Genomic DNA, 18,335 nt, shown 5'->3' with positions numbered 1-18,335 from the left:
AAGTTTGCTGATTGACTGACTGACCTCTCCATTAATCTGTACCAGAGCTAACCCTGAACCATTTTGGGAATACATCTTAAAAAACAAGACTTTACATTTAAGCCCCCCATCTTACATGTACAGAGTTAAGAGTCATCTTGAAATTTGCCTTCAGCTTTGACTTCATATGTTGGAAGCTGAACTATTACTACAGTTATCATTTATAAAAGTCTTCACAAAATTTTCAGTGATTCATTGGGATGAAGTTTTATTGATCATAACAGGTAAAAATGTATTTCAATCCACTAAAAAGCACAGTCATTGTATTTATTGGTTCTTGGACAGAAATCCTGAGTGCCAGTGACACCAAAATATATTATTAAGAAAAAGAAACAAAATTCTGGTTTTAAAAAGGTGAGCCAAACTAAATACAACTTGCATTTCAATTTTCCACCCAGTACAGTCTGTAACCTTAATTGTCAATTTTACAATTTTGTTTCTAGCTATAAGTTACAGTACTAAAAAAAACCCTAGCCATACACAGAACACTGAGAATGAAAACTGGCCAAATATGCCAGAATATGCAAAAATTCTCACTAATTATATGAAGATGAATGATGGCTATTTGTTTAATATATGATTATGTATTGTTAAAATTAAAAAATTAGAACATTTCCTCACAGCATATACAAAAGTAAACTCAAAAGGGATCAAAGACCTAAATGTAAGACCTGAAACCATAAAACTCCTAGAGGGAAACATAAGAAGAACGCTCTTAGATATAAATCATAGCACTGTTTTTTTGGATGTGTCTCCTAAGGCAAAAGAAATAAAAGCAAAAATAAACAAATGGGACCTAATGAAACTTAACAAGCTTTTGCACAGCAAAGGAAACTACTGACAAAACGAAGAGACAACCTACTGAAAGGGAGAACATATTTGCAAATGATATGACTGATGTGGGGTTAATCTCCAAAATATACAAACAGTTTATACAACTCAATATCAAAAAAACAAACAACCTGACTTAAAAATGGGTAGAAGACTTGAATAGGCATTTTTTTCAGCAAAAACATACGGTGGCCAACAGGCACATGAAAAGACGCTCAGCATTGCTAATCATTAGAGAAAGGCAAATTGAAACCACAATGAGCTATCACCTCACACCTGTCAGAATGGCTATAATTAGAGTCTACAAATACCAAATGTTGATGAGGACCTGGAGAAAAGGGAACCCTTGTACACTGTTGCTGGGAATGTAAACTGTCACAGCCACTGTGGAAAACAGTATGAAGATTTCTCAAAACACTAAAAGTAGAACTACCGTATGATCCAGCAAGTCCACTCCTGGGTATATATTCAAAGAAAATGAAAACACTAGATTGAAATGATACACACACCCCAATGTTTAATGCAACATTATTCACAATTTTAAAACTTTAAAAACTAACTAGTTTAGTAAGTTGTCAAATATAATGCAGTAATCACTAGGTAACTCCTATGCCAATAACCAAAAATTAGAAGATAAAAGAAACATTTTTCATTCACAAAAGCAAAAATACGCATGAAATATCTAGAATTAGCAAGTTTGCAATTCTAAGAAAAAAAGCTATAGAACTTAACTGGAAGATGCAAAGGGAGATCAAACATGTTAAGATACACATGTTTTTAACCCAGAAGTATTAAATAGTATTGAAAAGTCAATATTTCCCAAATTAATATAACGGTTTAATTCAATCATGATGGTATTTTTTGTGGACTTGACAAAAATTAAAGTTTATTTGGAAGAATAGGTATAATAAGAGTTTTTTAAAGTCTCAAACAGAAATGTTATGATAGTAAGTTACCCACAGAACATAAAATATATAAAACTACCATAAATAAAATAGTGTGGAAGGGGGGCGAAACATAAGAGTGAGACAGGGTAAATATCCTGAAACATAGCCTGTCTGGGATGTTACAGACAGTAATAGGATGTAAGGTAAAAAAGGACCATCACAAAACAATAATGGGGCTAGATTATTGAAAAAAGAGCTTGGGGGGCAATTGGTCCTTGGGGAGAACAATCATCAAATCCAAGCCTCCCTTTATACTCTAACATAAAGAGTTAAATATAAAAAAGAAAAAGTGAAAAAAAAATTATTTAACTGCTGTTTGGATGGGCGGAGAAACTTTGCCTAAACATGTGAGAAATAAAAGAATACACAAAGAATATATGATACATGTGTCCAGGTAAAAATTTTTAAGCTATGCTTGCCAGTTAACGGCTGTCTTCACTCACCTCTCACTGGCTTCAAGGCTGACCCGTGCCTGACATCAGAAAGCCGAGGCCACTCACCTCATCCTCATTTCCAGCCCTTCACGTTCCTGTGACGTTTTGAGGTTTTTTTCCGCGGGGCCAAGTCGCTTGCGGGATCTTATTTCCAAGACTAGGGAGCAAACCCGCGCCCCCGCGGTGAAAACGCTGAGTCCGAATCACTGGACTGCCACGGAAGTCCCGGAGTCCTGTTCCCTGAGCCCTAGTTTGTCCCAAGTTTGCGCCTCTCTCCTCCACTCCTGTAGTTCCGCTCACCAAAGCAAGAAGCTAGACGCCCTCCAGCTCGTGGTGGAATCCAGGTTGGTTCGATAATGCTTGATTAACAATTACCCGACACTAACTAGATTCAGGTGTTACTGATTTGACAAGCCTATCTGCCCTGCATCTTGTTGGATGGCGCACTACAACAGTCCCACAGGAACCATCAGGGGACCATTTCCCTTTTTTCTCTGGACATTTGGGTTTGAACTAGAATTCTGAAGCCCACAGATTTTAACACTGCTTTCTAGCCCTCCCGGACTTCCAACTATAGCTCCTTCAACTCGCAATCACCAATAGCTCTTCCTCAAAGCTGGCAGCTAATGCAGGAATTCAGTGGCCTCTTCTAAAAACACTTTACATCCTTATCTCTCATCTCTGAGACCATCCAACCTCCTCCACCTGCAGGTTGAAAGGCTTCTTAATCACCTGACCCACACTGGCCACCAAAGCCCCAGGAAGTTTAGTTTCAGCTGGGGAACTAGGGGGGATGCCTTTGAGGTTAAAGCAGGTTTACCACTTGTTGATCATTTAAATTGAGGTGCAAGTAAATACTGCCTCAGATGTCTAAACGTACAAATGGCAGTTCTACAAATATAAAGCGGGAAATTAACTCATGATCTTTTACCCATAAGATAAATCTATGGCTCCTTTTTAGTGCAGGGGGTGAGGTATCAATTGCTCTGTTTCTCTCTCCACTTGAACATCCTGAATCAATACCTTATTGCCTTTGCCATGCGCCATGTTGTTATTCTGGTACCTACCTGGGGCCTGGGGGCCTGTACTTTTCTTATGCCAATTTTAAGATACACAACCCAGTCCAAAGAAATTGCAAATAGCCCTTAATTCAAAAATTCCCCCCAATACAGAATCACATGCCATATTCCTAGACCCTCAGAACATCTTCATGCGGACATTTCTAGGTCAGTGGAGTGTGTTGTATGAGCCCCCTCCCTTCATCCAGTCCCTCCTTACTCCTCTATGTTTCTGTACCTGTTTATACTGCAATTTATACATGAAAGCAGAAACCGTGGTGTTCACCTGGGTATCTGCTGAATAGCCCCTGGTACATAGTAGACATTCAGGAAATATTAATCAAATGAATGAATGATATAAAACTAGACTCCATTTGCAAACAGTTTGTTATCAATCGCAAACATCTGGACTGGAGATTCTCTAGTTAACATGTATATAACAGGGAAAGAGTACTGGTTAGTGAAGGAAATGGCATTAAAAGGACAGAGATGACTACAGAGAGAAACTACTCTGAGATACAATTAGAATGTCTCTTTAGAGAAGAAAGGTTGAAAGTAGGAAGGGATTGGTTTGATTCAATTAATTCTCAGGATGGCGAGGTCACCTGTTTTTACCTCCACTCTCCTAAGAATGAAAGTTGTTCTACCGCTCAGAAGATGTGGGCCTTTTGGTCTCCACCAACCTTTGCCCTGATTGGCTCTGTTAACATCTTCACCTAACTTTGATTCTGTATGAATGGGGATATGGTACAATGCACAGAGCCTTTTAGAAGGGCTTTCTTCCCAAGGTTACCATAATTTCAAATGTGTTTTTCTTTTGTTTAAAAGCATAATAACATACTGGACTTTGTCTTGTTTGAGTCCATAGGTGTTCTATATTTTCATTTATAGTTTCCTATCCTTTGCCTTTTTTTTTCCCCCTGTGGGCATGCCTGTAGAATATAGACCAAAGTACTTTAATCACTTTCCCTTTTATTTATTAAGCTAAAATTTTATGAGTTCTTGGGTAATTTATTTTCTTTGAAACAGATTTTTTTAATTTGCATTTTTTAAAACCAATCACAATGTAAAATGACCATGGTTCCTTGATAGACAAAGAGACCCTCCAAGAAATACTTTCTTAAAGTAATGAAAACAATATTAGAATTTACAAAATGACTTTCTTGAAAACTAGTCTTACAATGAATATAATATTTTGGTTATATCCACTACAGTATAATTTAATTATTTGCTTTTATGAATTGATTTTGCCTAATGTTCACTCGGGTGAGTTATTCAGTTTTGACGTGTCAGTGCTGAAAAAAATATCAAGGGTGAAGATAACATAGGTCCTGTTCTCAAATGTCTTATCTATTTCTTCTCAAACTCCTAACAACATACTTCTTCAAAATAAAGACAAAAATTTTTGGTGTAACAGAGGTAGATTTTAATTTTGCTTCAGGTAACATTAAAATATCAGTATAAAACTATCAGAAATTAATAATGACTTGGGTGTGGGGAAAGGTAAGATAAAATAGATACATAAATATCCACAAGTCCTTTTCAATGAAATCTAGTGAGCTTTAATATTTTCTAGTAAGACCGTCTGTGTTATTTTTGAACACCATTAGTTTTTCTCTAGTCATTTTTCTTTCTAGAGGAAGGTGAATATCTGAAAAGAAGCTCTTAAAAATATGCTGGTTGGTTATATTGTATACTGTGGTTACTTGTGGCAGTATCCTGATGAATTTTTCAACTAAAATAATACATATTTTGAAATTTGAAAAAAAAACTTGCAAAAACAATAGCAGAGGATGCAAAACATGTCTAGGAGAGTCAAAGGTTCACTGGATACAGATGGCAGTTTGGAGATTGACTATCTTAACACATAGCTTCGAATAACAACAAAAAATGTCATCTCATTGCTACTGACTATGATCTTTAAAGCTGAACTAAAACTGACCACTTGAAAGTTCCATTCAAGTCTGAGAACAGTTATTGGACTTGCCACCTTTATGGATAGGTTGCATTCAAGGTCTGTAGTCAACTTCAGGGACTATTTGTGTGATGTTTTGGAAAACTCTGAACTGTTTCATATTCCTCGTGTAAGTAGCTTGAAAATAGGTTGAAGGGAGGGAAATGACATAATTCAATATTCTTTCCTTGAGCATACTTTGAGAAGCCTCCATGGTATTTCTTTTGTGAATTCTGTAATTTCTGGAAGCAACATTATAGAATATATTCCTAAGACAGTTATTTACTAAGTGAATGTTAAACTCTCTGCCAGAAGTTTAAAAGGACTACAGGAAGATGTTAGTGTTGATTTCAAGTGTAGGCCAATGTTAAAGACTCTGTCCAATAGCTTCCAAATTGAGGTAGTGGCTGTAGGCAAAACTGTGCCCTCCCATAAACTCCATCATGAAAAATGATCAGTTCCAGTAAATTTAGCACATAGGTTTGGTGTTTGGACAGATTACTAGAAGTTTAAAATAGAACTAGAGCACTAGAAGTATTAGCTTTGCCACATACTAATCACTTTCAATTAGGATGAATGAAAAATTGAAATTCACCAAACAGTCAAAAACTTACTACAGACTTGACTCGAGAAATCACTTTTGGTTAAAATCTAGACAAGAAAAGCATTCTAGTGTGGAGAAAATGGACACTATATTGTCTAAAAAAAAGAAATTGTCATTTTTTAAAACCACAAATGTATAACAATGCAAATCACAGTGTTATTGGGTACAGCAAAGACATCTTGAAAGTTCAGAATAAAAGGGAAGATAATGCATATGAAATTAAAATATCATTAATATGTATTTAATGCTTACTATTTGTAAAGAATTATGCTAAGTATTCAACCATCTATCATTTAAAAAATTCTTAAAAGGATTGATGCTACCATCATATACTCATTATCCAGATGAGGAAACTGAGGCTTAAGGAGGGTATATAATTTTCCCAAGTTTCTGTGGCTAGTCAGTGTAGCTGGGGATATGGGTCTCAAGTTTAGTTCTGCCTCTTGCCAAATTCTAGGTTTTGATTTCTTCTATATACTGCATCTGATCAAATAGACGAAGGTAAATCTACTGGAGTTCTACAAGAAAATGACAGCAGGCAAAATCTTCAGGAAAGAGAAATATGATGTTTCTTATTCTACAGGTGAAGAGATGGGAGAAAGGAGGGAAAGGGGAAAATGAAGCTCTTAAAACTAAATCTGATCCAGGCAGAATTCATCGGAGAGAATCTTGTTCTCATACGAGAAAACCATGTGGGAAAAAGTAACATTAGAAGAGTCAGTTTTGCTTGAAGATTATAGAGGAAAAGAAAGCAAATATAGTGGGGAAGGAGTTCAGAGAATTTATAAGAGAACAGAATCGCTATTCCCAGAAGAAATCGTGCTCTACAACCACAGGGACCAAACAGGGTGAACAGGAATGAGAAAAGCCACTAGAGGAAAGAGAGAAGGACATTAAAGCATGCCATGAAAATACACAAATATGTTGTGAGAGACACAACATAAAACAGGAATCTATATTGTAAACTGTGAAACTGTGCAGGCATATTTTTGAGTAAAGACAGACTAAATTTATTTTTAATAACATAAAAACAATGATGATAAATGCACTGATTTAAACTTTCGTACCAGTCAACAGAGGAAAAGTCCCCTACATAAGGGTGTATTTTTATGTTTACTGCTCCAATAATTGGGCATATGAAAGATAAAAATTCTCAGAATGTGTGAGAATGCATCGTAAATTGGAGGGAATAAATATCAGTGATCTTGATTTAAAGAAATTAAACACTTAAATAGAGATTCCAAAGCGTCCTTATTTAAACTACAGCCTAAAAATTAGTTTAAAAAAAGAAAAATTTAAAAAAAGATTCAGTAAATTAGACAAGACCTATTTATAAGAACTAATAAAAGTGTGAAATAAAATGTGATCAAACTGTTCAAAAGTGGAATTACTTTCTCAGAAGAAAGAAAACTTGGCATCAACAGAGTAAAGGTGAAGAAATTCTTGAAAGATTAAAAACTAAATGAAAAATGATGAAAGATCTACTTGCTTTAAAGATGTCAGAAAATGTTGAGAAAATTATATAAAGGAAGGAGTAATGCCAATGACAGTGAGAGATAAATTAACTTTTTTCTAGCATCAGATGTTTTTTAGTGTAGGTATTTATGGAAAGAAGAAAAAGGTTTTCAGCTAGAGTTAGATAAATATCAATGATCAAGGGAGTTAAATTTGATTAGACATAGTACAGATCATGAAAGAAAAGACTTAAAACAGAAAAATGAGAGAAAGGTGGTTGGTGGTTGGTTTTCATAAATTAAAAAAAAAAAAAGATGGTACCCAAAGAGAAAGTATATATAATTTAAAAATGTATTAATGGAACTATTTTAAAGGAAGACTAAAGAGAAAATGGTGTGGGTCAAAGATGAAATATCAAAGAAAAGACCAAGAAAACACATAATCTTACAGAAAGCATCAATACTGAAATGTAAGCAGCATGCTTGCTCCTAGATCTAAGGGTCCTGCTCTGAATTTTGTACAGGAATTTTGAGCAAAAGGGCACAGTCCTTTGGTGCTTTTTCCAATGTTTTATGGGAGAATAAATAAATGACTAATAACACGGGAAGTGGTTTTATGTAAAGACAGTTTTAAAAGGAGGTAGAGAGGTAAAAAGTCTTATGATTGGACATGCCAGATTTTTCTTTAAACCATCTGATTTACCAGAAAAGTTGCTGAAACTTCCATTATCTTCATTCATCATACCAAACTGTAATTTATTTTCTCACATATATGCGTCCACACATAGACTTCAGCTCCTAGAGGACAGGAACCATGTCCTACTCATCTTTGAATGCTGGATGCTAGGAACATAGCAAGTGCTCCATGGATGTTCACTGAACTGCGTAGGATATGCGAACATACCATATATCAGTGCAATAAGCATCCTCATACTAATTCATGAATGAGAAAAGAAATTAAGAGTAATCTCTAGGCTGGGTTGAGGTTGCTCCTAACTGTATATGTGATCAATAGAATAACTCAAACGAAAACACATATCAAATTTGAAAGTAGTTAACTATAAAGCTGAAAAGGGATTTGGTGCATGATAGTCAAAATGCATGGAGATGACATCACTTCTGATAGCACTTTCTTGCTCCACCAAGACCACAATTCTGACACCAGTGATACTGCTGAAGACCAGATGGGAATAGAAGAAAGTGGTAAGTATTTAAAATAGACAAATTGTTCCTCAACTGTTTGTAGTTTAGTTGGATAACACTGGGGGCACTGATGGACTTCAGGTGGGCCAGACTGTCCACAGGGAGGTAAGCCGAAAGGCTCATGTGAGATGCTAAGAGGAATGGGAATTGTGTATCCCCAGAACTCATATGTTGAAGTCTTAACTCCTAGTACCTTAGGATGTGACAGTATTTGAAGACAGGGCCTTTAAAGAGGTAATTAAGGTTTAATGAGGTCACTGTGAGGACCCCATTCAATATAGTTGGTCATCTTATAATAAGAGGCCATTAATTCACAGGAGCTCATAACTTTAATTAAATATATAGATTAGATAGATAGATAGATAGATAATAAGGAAGGAAGGAAAGAAGGAAGGAAGGAGAGAGAGAGGGGAGGGAGGGAAGGAAGCAGGGAGGGAGGGAGAGAAGGAAGGAAAGAAGAAAGGAGGGAAGGAAGGAAGGAAAAGACATAGAGAGATATACAGCTAAAAAGATTTAAAAAACCAAGCATGGACCACTGCACAGAATATTTCACGAACCAAAGAATTTGATTAATTCTATACAACACCCTTTCAATAAGATAAAAGAGAGAAGAGGAAGAAAAATACCCATAGATAAAGCAGTTGGCTTTAATCACGAGGAAGGCTGCTTCACCTACTGTGCCTTGACAAAAGTGGACAAAAGTAGAGGTAGATGTAAATACATTTTTATGTGCAAGGTGAGAGAAAGGAGGTGGAGTCATTCACAGCAGATGTTCCCAATTTCCTTGAGTAAGTGGGAAGCCAGATAACCTTGGAGTGAGAGGAGGAATGCGTGAGTGAAACGGATGGTGAAGATTTGGAACGGTTGATGATGGAAAAGAAAGAACTAAGAATAGTTATACTTTCAATTTCCTTTTCTTTGATAGTATATATAATGAGTAAATGTTCTGAGTCGATATCAATAATAAACAGAGAAGGAGGAGCTCTTGCTTACAGTAGAAGGCTAAGAGCTGATGGGTCCTTGTGGAGGGGCTGCATCACTTTGCGACTATCATGGGAAAGATTGGGTCAGGTCAGGACCATCCATGGAAGCCAAAGCTAGGAGGAAACTGTGATGGTGCGTTGGATATTTGCTTGGTCAAAAAGCGTCTCTCCACAGACCACTTATTAATTGTAAGGCAGAAAAACAAATTGTTATTATACAGTGGAGAAATCAGGCCACACCTTCACCAATTAATAGCACCCATGAGGAGCAGACAAACATCATTCATCTTCAGAGGTGATATCTTGAGAAGAACAGAGCATCATGTACGCAGTATTCTGGCCAAGAATGTCTAATCTCATTCTAGTTATGAGGAAATATCATAAAAATAAACTGCTGAAGGTTCTGTTAATAAAAAGGAAGGGTTGGGAGAGTATTCTTCCAAATGTCAATGCTACAAAAGGAAAAAATGCTGTGCAGATGTCTCTGAATAAAGGGCACTAAGGAATCATGACAGCAGAGAAAAATACCTGACTCTACACTGGGTTCTGTATTGGAAGGAACAATTACGCTGTAACAGACTTTATTAGGTGAACAACAAAATTAGAATCTGGACAGAACATTAGATAAAAATATCCTATCGATGTAAATTTACGAAGTTGAGAATTGGACTGAGGTTATGTAAGTGAATATCCCTAATCACTGAAGTGCTTAGGGGGTAAAGGATCCTAATGTATGTAATTTACCCTCAAATTTTTCAGGAAAATAATTATGTAGCTATATATTATATATATGATAGATAGGTGAATATAAGTACATTGATACATAGGAGAAGAGAGCAGAGCAAAAAAACAAAACACCAACAACAGAGAGCGGAGCAAATGAGAAATGAAAAAGCAAAAAGGTAAATGAACAACAGGTGAATCTGGCTACAGGGTATGTGGGTATTTTCCTGTATTACTTTTGCAACATTTTCAAGTTTGGAAGGATTTCTCCCTTCTAAATTTTTAATTCAAAAACTTGAGGGTAACCACAGTAAGAATAGAAGCAGAATTATAAATTCCACTAAGGGTCTCAAGATGTGGTAAGGCTTGAGCTGGGTCCCCAAGGAGACAAAGCAGAAAAGGCCTGATAGATTGTGACAATAGCCTGTGTTATTTGATGTACATGACACAGAATGTGGTCTTCCCCTTGTCCTGCACTCTACTTCCATTCGGTGCCCTTAATATCACAAGAATACAAGATGAAGGATGCCAGAAAAACTCATTTAAACAAAGGTATAACATGAAAGTAATGATAAACCTCCATTAACAAATTAATAAAGGTGGCTTCTCCTTTTCTATGTCTCTAGAGACTCTGTTGTGACAAAAGATAAAATCAAACTTACAATTTGTATAAGAAGAGAAAAATTCCCATCTGATTAATGCCTCCAAATATATTGTAAGCAATGTGAACTGTTGGAGAATTCTTTTTTCAGTCACTGAACTGTAATCCAGTTTTTAAAGACAAATTAACTTACATAATTTTCATTCACCACATATTCATATTAATGGGTGTTTCCCTCAGTGGTTTAAGTTGTAGATGATTTTTCCTCAGTTTTATTCTGTAAAATGCAGGGGAAATGTCAATAACACAGAGAAGCATATCAAAACAAAATGTACACTTTGGGATAACTCAAGGATGTTTTTATGCTACTTTTATGCTACTACTGCATTTTGAACCCTCTATGAAAACAGATTTCTGAACATGGTCTTATTTTCTTTTGTTTAGCAAAATATCCAATCTATAATCTTATTTAAAAGGAAAAGCCTAATAAGGAGATTGATCCAATATTCAACAACCCATTTTAGAGAACCAGTGATAATAATTTTAAACATTAATTTCCCTCCCCAAAAAGATGAACAAAAAAAGTTGGACGGTTCATGGTGTTCTTTTAGTGATTAATTACAAATTGTTGAGATACCTGGCTTTTTTTCAAAACCCTCTTGCTGCATTCAGCTGAGCACTTACCTTAACATTTCACACATTAAATATTTAATGAGTTTTATTTGTAGTGTTATGGCAGGAATCCATTTGGGGGAAACCTTTGTCTCACCAGTCATGCATGCAGATAGATTTTTTGCTATTTTCAGGTGTCTGTTCTCTCTGGTTCCTGTCCCTCAGCAGCATTTTGCTGCCTGACCACCCTGGCATTTTCCACCCTATGTCTGATTTCTCCAATTATTCTCAAGTATTAGGATTTGTGAAATGATCAAAGCCCCCATAATGAAGCCTTTCTAATATTCCTTTTTCATTAAATATTGGGTTCTAAACTATAATACACATGGTTGTAAACTCTGATACAAATAGACCAGTGAGAATTGCAACTGCAGAACTTCAACCCCTAGAAAGTTCAGACAGATATATATTAACCACATGTGTGTTGTAAACAGCTTCCTCCCTAACGGATATGAAATTCATTATAGCCAAGATCTCTTGACTGAAGAAGAAATATATTCCCAAAATGAAACTTTGAAAAAACACTATCACTCCAAATCATATTACTCCCATTGTAATAACCCCAGGAGACCGCAGGGAAGAGATGTGGTCCTGTGACCAGTTTCGGAACATAGCAGTCCCTTCTTACCTGTGGTTTCACTTTCCATGGTTTGTTACCCATAGTCAACCACAGTCTAAAAATATTAAATGAAAAATTCCAGAAGTTAACAGTTCATAAATTTTCAACTGCATGCCTTTCTGAGTAGCATGATGAGATCTGTGCCTATCCTGCTCCATATGGCTGGACACATGAATCGTCCCTTTGTCTAGAGCATCTGCCCATTAGTCACTTGGTAGCCGCTGTCCAGTTATCAGACAGACTGTCTCAGTATGGTAGTGGCCATGTTCACATGACCCTTCTTTTACTTAATAATGGTCCCAAAGCTCAAGAGTAGAGATTCTGGCAATTCGGATACTCTCTTACTGTGCCTAATTAATGAAATAAGCTTTATCATAGGTATGTATGTGTAGGAAAACCATAGTATATATAGGGCTTGGTACTATCTACGGTTTCTGGTATCCACTGAAGGTCTTGGAACATATTCCCCGTGGATAAGGGTTTGGGGGGTAGGGACAACTGTGTACCAGGTACAACTTTTAATTCTGTCTCTAGCTATGTATGTACTTGTTGAGTAACAGCCAGAAGAGATGGGAAGGCGACAGAGACAGGGGATCCTATTTTGAATTTTGGCTTCTGCAGGCTTTCGGGTGGGTTACTTATAGTGGAAAGAGAAAACACACCTATCTCTCTATAAACTGTCAGGTTTACTTAGCCAAGCTTACAGAATTTTAAAGAGAAGGCTATTTAGTGCAAGAGCTAATTCAGCATGTCTCAGTATGGCTTTGCCCTAATGGGACAAATTTCAGGGAACATTTTCAGTACAAGTAAGGACCTGCTAGAACTAGGAAATCACCAAACTCTTGTCACACAACAGAACTTTTATGCCTGGGCTTTATATTTCCATCCTGAAAGACCAAGCACTCCTAATAAATGCTTTTTCTTTTAAGAGCATATTAATGTATGTGAGGCTCTAATGGTTCTTGATGCAATTTAACCATCAGCAAAGTCACATCTGGGAGGAGAAATGAGAATCAGCTTTCAACGTCTTGGCTCATTTCCAGAAACCCAGGAACCCATTTCCGCATAGCACACTCCCTGATTCTCTAGGGGATTTGAGCCTGAGTTTGGTCTAAAAACTATGATCAGCAAATCGTTTCCCTTCTAGCCAGGCTTTTGCTGGAGCTTATACAAAAAGACCAGGGTCTAAACATTGTAAGGCAATTGCTTAATAGTTCATTATTACTGCTTAAAATGTTTATGCATTTAAACTACTGAGGAGACATAGCTCTCTCTGACCTCCCCCTCTATAAAATGTCAGTTCTTTCTAACAAATACTGAGCCTTGCTTATTTATGAAATAGTGAAAAACAGATTTTAAAAAATCTCAATAACTCTCCTCTTGAGGTTCTTTATTTTGTTTAAATAGCTGGTTAGCATCAGTTAATCTGAAACACTACTGAAAATTTTCAGGAAAATCCAACCCCTCTTAAAGCAGCATTTAAGATTAACTTTTAAACAAAAATAAACGATTTCAGCACTGCTCTTGTCAAAAAGTCAAAACCATTATTAGGACGTCCTTTATCTGTATTTTATTCTTCCTATGTGCCAAACACAGTACTGACAAGCTTTGTCTACACAGGTTGAAAAACAAATTATGACTCTTTAAGACCTTTCTCCATAAAAATTGTTCTTAAAAGTATTTGTGAACCCTAGCATTTTAAGAAGTGAATAACATTTATGGACCCTCGATTTTCTCAAAATCCACATATCTAAACTAATTTATAAAGAAATGAATGATTTCAAGAATCCCCTGAAGGCCAGTATATCCTGAATCTGTATGGAGCCCTGGCTAAGGGTGCTGTTCCAGTACAGTTTTTGATAACATGGGGGCCAGGGTCCTGGACTTGGTTTTCAATTTGTCCATCTAATTTAATAGATGTCCATCTAATTTAATAGATCTAATTTAATTTAATGCAACCGAGCCATTTACCCACTCTCTGTAGCCTCAGTTTCACCTCCATACAAGGAAGGTAACGTAAGTACCTCCTCCACAGAAACAGTGTGAGAATTATTTTTTCAACAGATATTTGTTACACGACTAATATATGATGGCCATTTGTTTCAAGTGCAGGGTGATGTAAGAGTGATCAAGACAAGTAGAGTCTTCACTGAACTTATAGTCTAGGAGGGAAGACAAGCATTAAACAAATAATAACAAAAATAAAGACTTAATTACATTTTGGTTGGTAGTATGAAAGGGACACACAAAGAAAGTATAGCAGAGATCTGAGGGATTTTATTACCTAGGTAAAGGAATCTGGGAGAAGGGTATTATGGACAGATGAAAGGCCAGGGGCAAAACCCCTGAGGATTAAACCTTCAAGGAACTGAAAATGTCTATGTAATTGTGATCTAGAAAGTAACTGTGAGACAGAGGCTCTAGAGGAATAAAATGCAAAATCATATAGACTACTGTCCATCTGAAGGGCTTGGGACTTTATCCTAAGAGCAATCTGGAGTCATTAAAAGATGTTAGGTACATCAGTAACAAAATAAGATTGTGTTTTTAAAAAGTAAGTCTAAATAGACAATCTGAATGGGCCTAAATCTATTAAGGATATTGAATTAATAATTAATAAAATTCCAATAGAGAAAGTACCAGGCCCAGGTGGGTTCACTGGTGAAATCTACCAAATATTTAAGAAAGAAATTATACAATTCTCTCCAATGTCTTCCAGGAGACAGAAGCGGAAGAAATACTTCCTAACTCAATCTACAAACCCAGCATGGCCCTAATACCAAAACCAGACAAAGACATCACAAGAAAAGAAAACTGCAGACCAATATCACTAATGAACATAGATGCAAAATCCTTGATAAAATTTTAGCAAAGCAAATTCAACAATGTATAAAAAGAATTATACACCACAACCAAATGTGACTTGTCTCAGATATGCAAGGCTGATTCAACATGTGAAAATCAGTTAATGTAATCCATCACATCAATAGGCTAAAGAAGAAAAATCACATAAACATATCAATAGACACAGAAAAAGCATTTGACAAAATCCAGCAGTCATTCATGAAAAAAACCCTCAACAAACTAGGAATAGAAGGTAGCTTTCTCAAATTGGTAAAGAATATCTACAAAAAACCTACAGCTAACATCATACTTAATGGGGAGAAAATAGAATCTTTCCTGCTAATACCAGGAACAAGGCAAGGGTGTTCCCTCGCACCATTATTTTCAGCATTCTACTGCAAGTCCTAGCCGATGCAAAAAAGACAAGAAAAGGAAATAAAAGAATACATATCGGGAAGTAAGAAATAAAATTGTTTTTGTCTTTGTTCACAGATGACATGATTACTTATGTAGAAAATCTGAAAGAATCAACCAAAACTCATGGAGCTAATAAGTGATTACGGCAATGTTGTAGAACATAAGGTTAATATACACAAGTCAATTGCTTTCCTATATACCAGCAACAAACAACTGAACTTTGAAATAGAAAACACAATAACATTTACATTGGCACCCCCCCAAATTCCTTAGGTATAGATCTAAAAAGAAACATGTGCAAGATCTATATGAAGAAAACTACTAAAGCTCAGATGAAAGAAATCAAAGAACTAATAAGTGGAGAGATATTTCATGTTCATTGATAGGAAGACTCAATAGTTTTTTTTTTTGGCTGCACCACACGACTTGTGGGATCTTAGTTCCCTGACCAGGGATTGAACCCGGGCCCTCGGCAGTGAAAGCACAGAGTCCTAGCCATGGGACCACCAGGGAATTCCCAGAAAGGCTCAATATTATCAGGATGTCAGTTTTTCCCAACTTGATCTACAGAGTCAATGCAATTCTAATCAAGATCCCAGTAAGTTATTTTGAGGATATTGACACACTGATATTAAAGTTTACAAGGAGAGGCAAAAGACCCAGAATAGTCAACACAGTATTGAAGGGGCAGAACAACGTGGCAGGACTGACACTACTTGAGTTTAAGACTTGCTATACAGCTACAGTAATCAAGACAGTGTGGTATTGGTGAAAGCTCAACGGAATGTAACAGAGAGCCCCAAAATAGGCCCTCATAAACATAGTCAACAAATCTTGACAAAGAAGCAAAGGCAATACAATGTAGAAAAGATGGTGCTAGAACAACTGGACTTCCACATGCAAAAATAAATGAATCAAGACACAGACCTTGCACTTTTCATAATTATTAACTAAAAATACATCATAGACCTAAATGTAAAATACAAAATTATGAAACTCAAAGAAGAAAGCATAGGAGAAAATAAGGATTGAACCTGAATTGTGTGGCTTCAAGTATAGAACAAGGATCAAGAAACTGAAGTTTCATGGAGAAATTGCTATTCAAAATCATAAAGAATACCCTATACTTCAGTTTTCCAAAGAAGGAATATGTGGCCTGACAAAGTAGTGAGCTCTCTGCCAGTGGGGAATGTGATATCAGACTGTTTTTTACTCCTTAGACAGATGCTATAGTGGTATTTCCCGACTTGGGAACTTAAAATTAGCTGGGGGAGCTTTACAAAATTAGAGCTCTCTGGGTTCCATCCCTAAACCAGCATTTGAAGCTACTGCTAAATAAGATTTAAGAATGAGGTTTTTCTATGAGATTAAAAATTTTTTTAAACACAGTAGAGATTTATTTTTCTCTGAACTAAGAATCCGTGGGAAGTCCAGACTTGGTGTAGCAGCTCTGCTCTAACAAATACTCAGAGAGCCAGGTTGCTCTCGCTTTTTGTTCCATTATCCTTATGTTGTGGCTTTATTTTAATAGTCTAAGTTATATGGCAGCCATCACATACATTTTCCAAGAGGCAGAATAAAGGAAAACTCAAGAAGGGGAAAGGACATATGCTGACAATTTACTAGTTTGGTGAAGTGTCGGAACCTTACTTCCACTTATGTCCTTTTCCCCTCACCAATTTATAATATAATTGTCTTGACTATTTTCTCCACATACATTGAGAACGACACCAGGCAGTGTTACAATTTTTGCTTCAACCATCAAACATAATTTAGAAAGTAAGAGAAGAAGAAAATAACTTTACCTATACTTTTACTCTTCCCATTGTTCTTTCTTTTTGTGATGTTCATTTCTTTTCTATTTAGAGAATTTTTTAGCCATTTTTTAGGATAGATCTCCCAGTGACAAATGTTCTTTGTTTTCCTTCATTGGAGAATGTCTAGATTTCCCCTTATACTTTTGCTGTATAGAATTCTAGGTCAATTGTTTTTTAATTACTTTTAAGATTCTAGAGTTAATAAAAATTAGTACTCTTCCTCTTTGCTAAATGTTCATTAGGTATTTATGTATCAGAATATACTTATCTTTTTTTTTCCTGAAATTTCCCTGCTCACTGTTTCACTCCTACATTCACTTCCTTCCTACATTCATTTCCTTTCAGCTTTTCCCACTGAACTGTAGGTTCCTTGAGAAGAGTAGGTCTCTTATGTAATTCACCTGCATTTCTCAAAGAGTTTAGCTCAGTGTCTCTCACATACCATTTGTTCAATAAACTATTGTTAAATTCCAGCCATGGGAACACTGTATCACAGTGTTTCAGTTATCTTTTTCATCAGGGCACTAAAGAGCTTCTTAGTAAACTAATTGAACCAATGGATCTTCTTTAGCTTCCTAAGTCACAAGCAGGGAATAATTTAGGAAGTAGACTTGCTGAAAAACATCTCCAGGGTTTACATTGCTATAGAAACAGGGAAAATTCCGTATCACTTACCATAACTGATAACCAATTTTTTGGATTATCCAAACGTAACTATCAACTAACTCATACAGCCACCTACAGAGAATTCCACTGGGTGGGAAAACATCAGTTACCCGAGGTCTAGAAGGTTGAAAAGTTTCCAGGAAACAAATTGGGTATTATTTCTAATATAATTTTAAAATTTTTGAAAAACAGGATCGCTGAAACAGAATTCAGAAAATTGCAAAATAATGTCTTCTAAATGGAAATTTTGTAATAGTAAAATGGGCTGCTCTTATCAATATTGCCCTAAATTAGAGTAAAAAATTATTGTTTGAAGCCAATGAAATCAAAATACATGGTGAATTTTCACACCTTACTGTGTGGATGACACTGTACAGATATTACATTCACTGTCTTGAGGGTTATAATGGTCATTGGAGACAGAGGATCCCTGCACTCAAGAGCCTACAATTCTAGCCAACAAATGTCT

This window comes from Physeter macrocephalus, chromosome 19 (assembly GCF_002837175.3).
Source record: "Physeter macrocephalus isolate SW-GA chromosome 19, ASM283717v5, whole genome shotgun sequence".
In the NCBI taxonomy this organism is placed as follows: Eukaryota; Metazoa; Chordata; class Mammalia; order Artiodactyla; family Physeteridae; genus Physeter; species Physeter macrocephalus.
The sequence above is the reverse complement of the archived record's forward strand: the minus strand, read 5'-3'. Positions refer to the sequence as shown.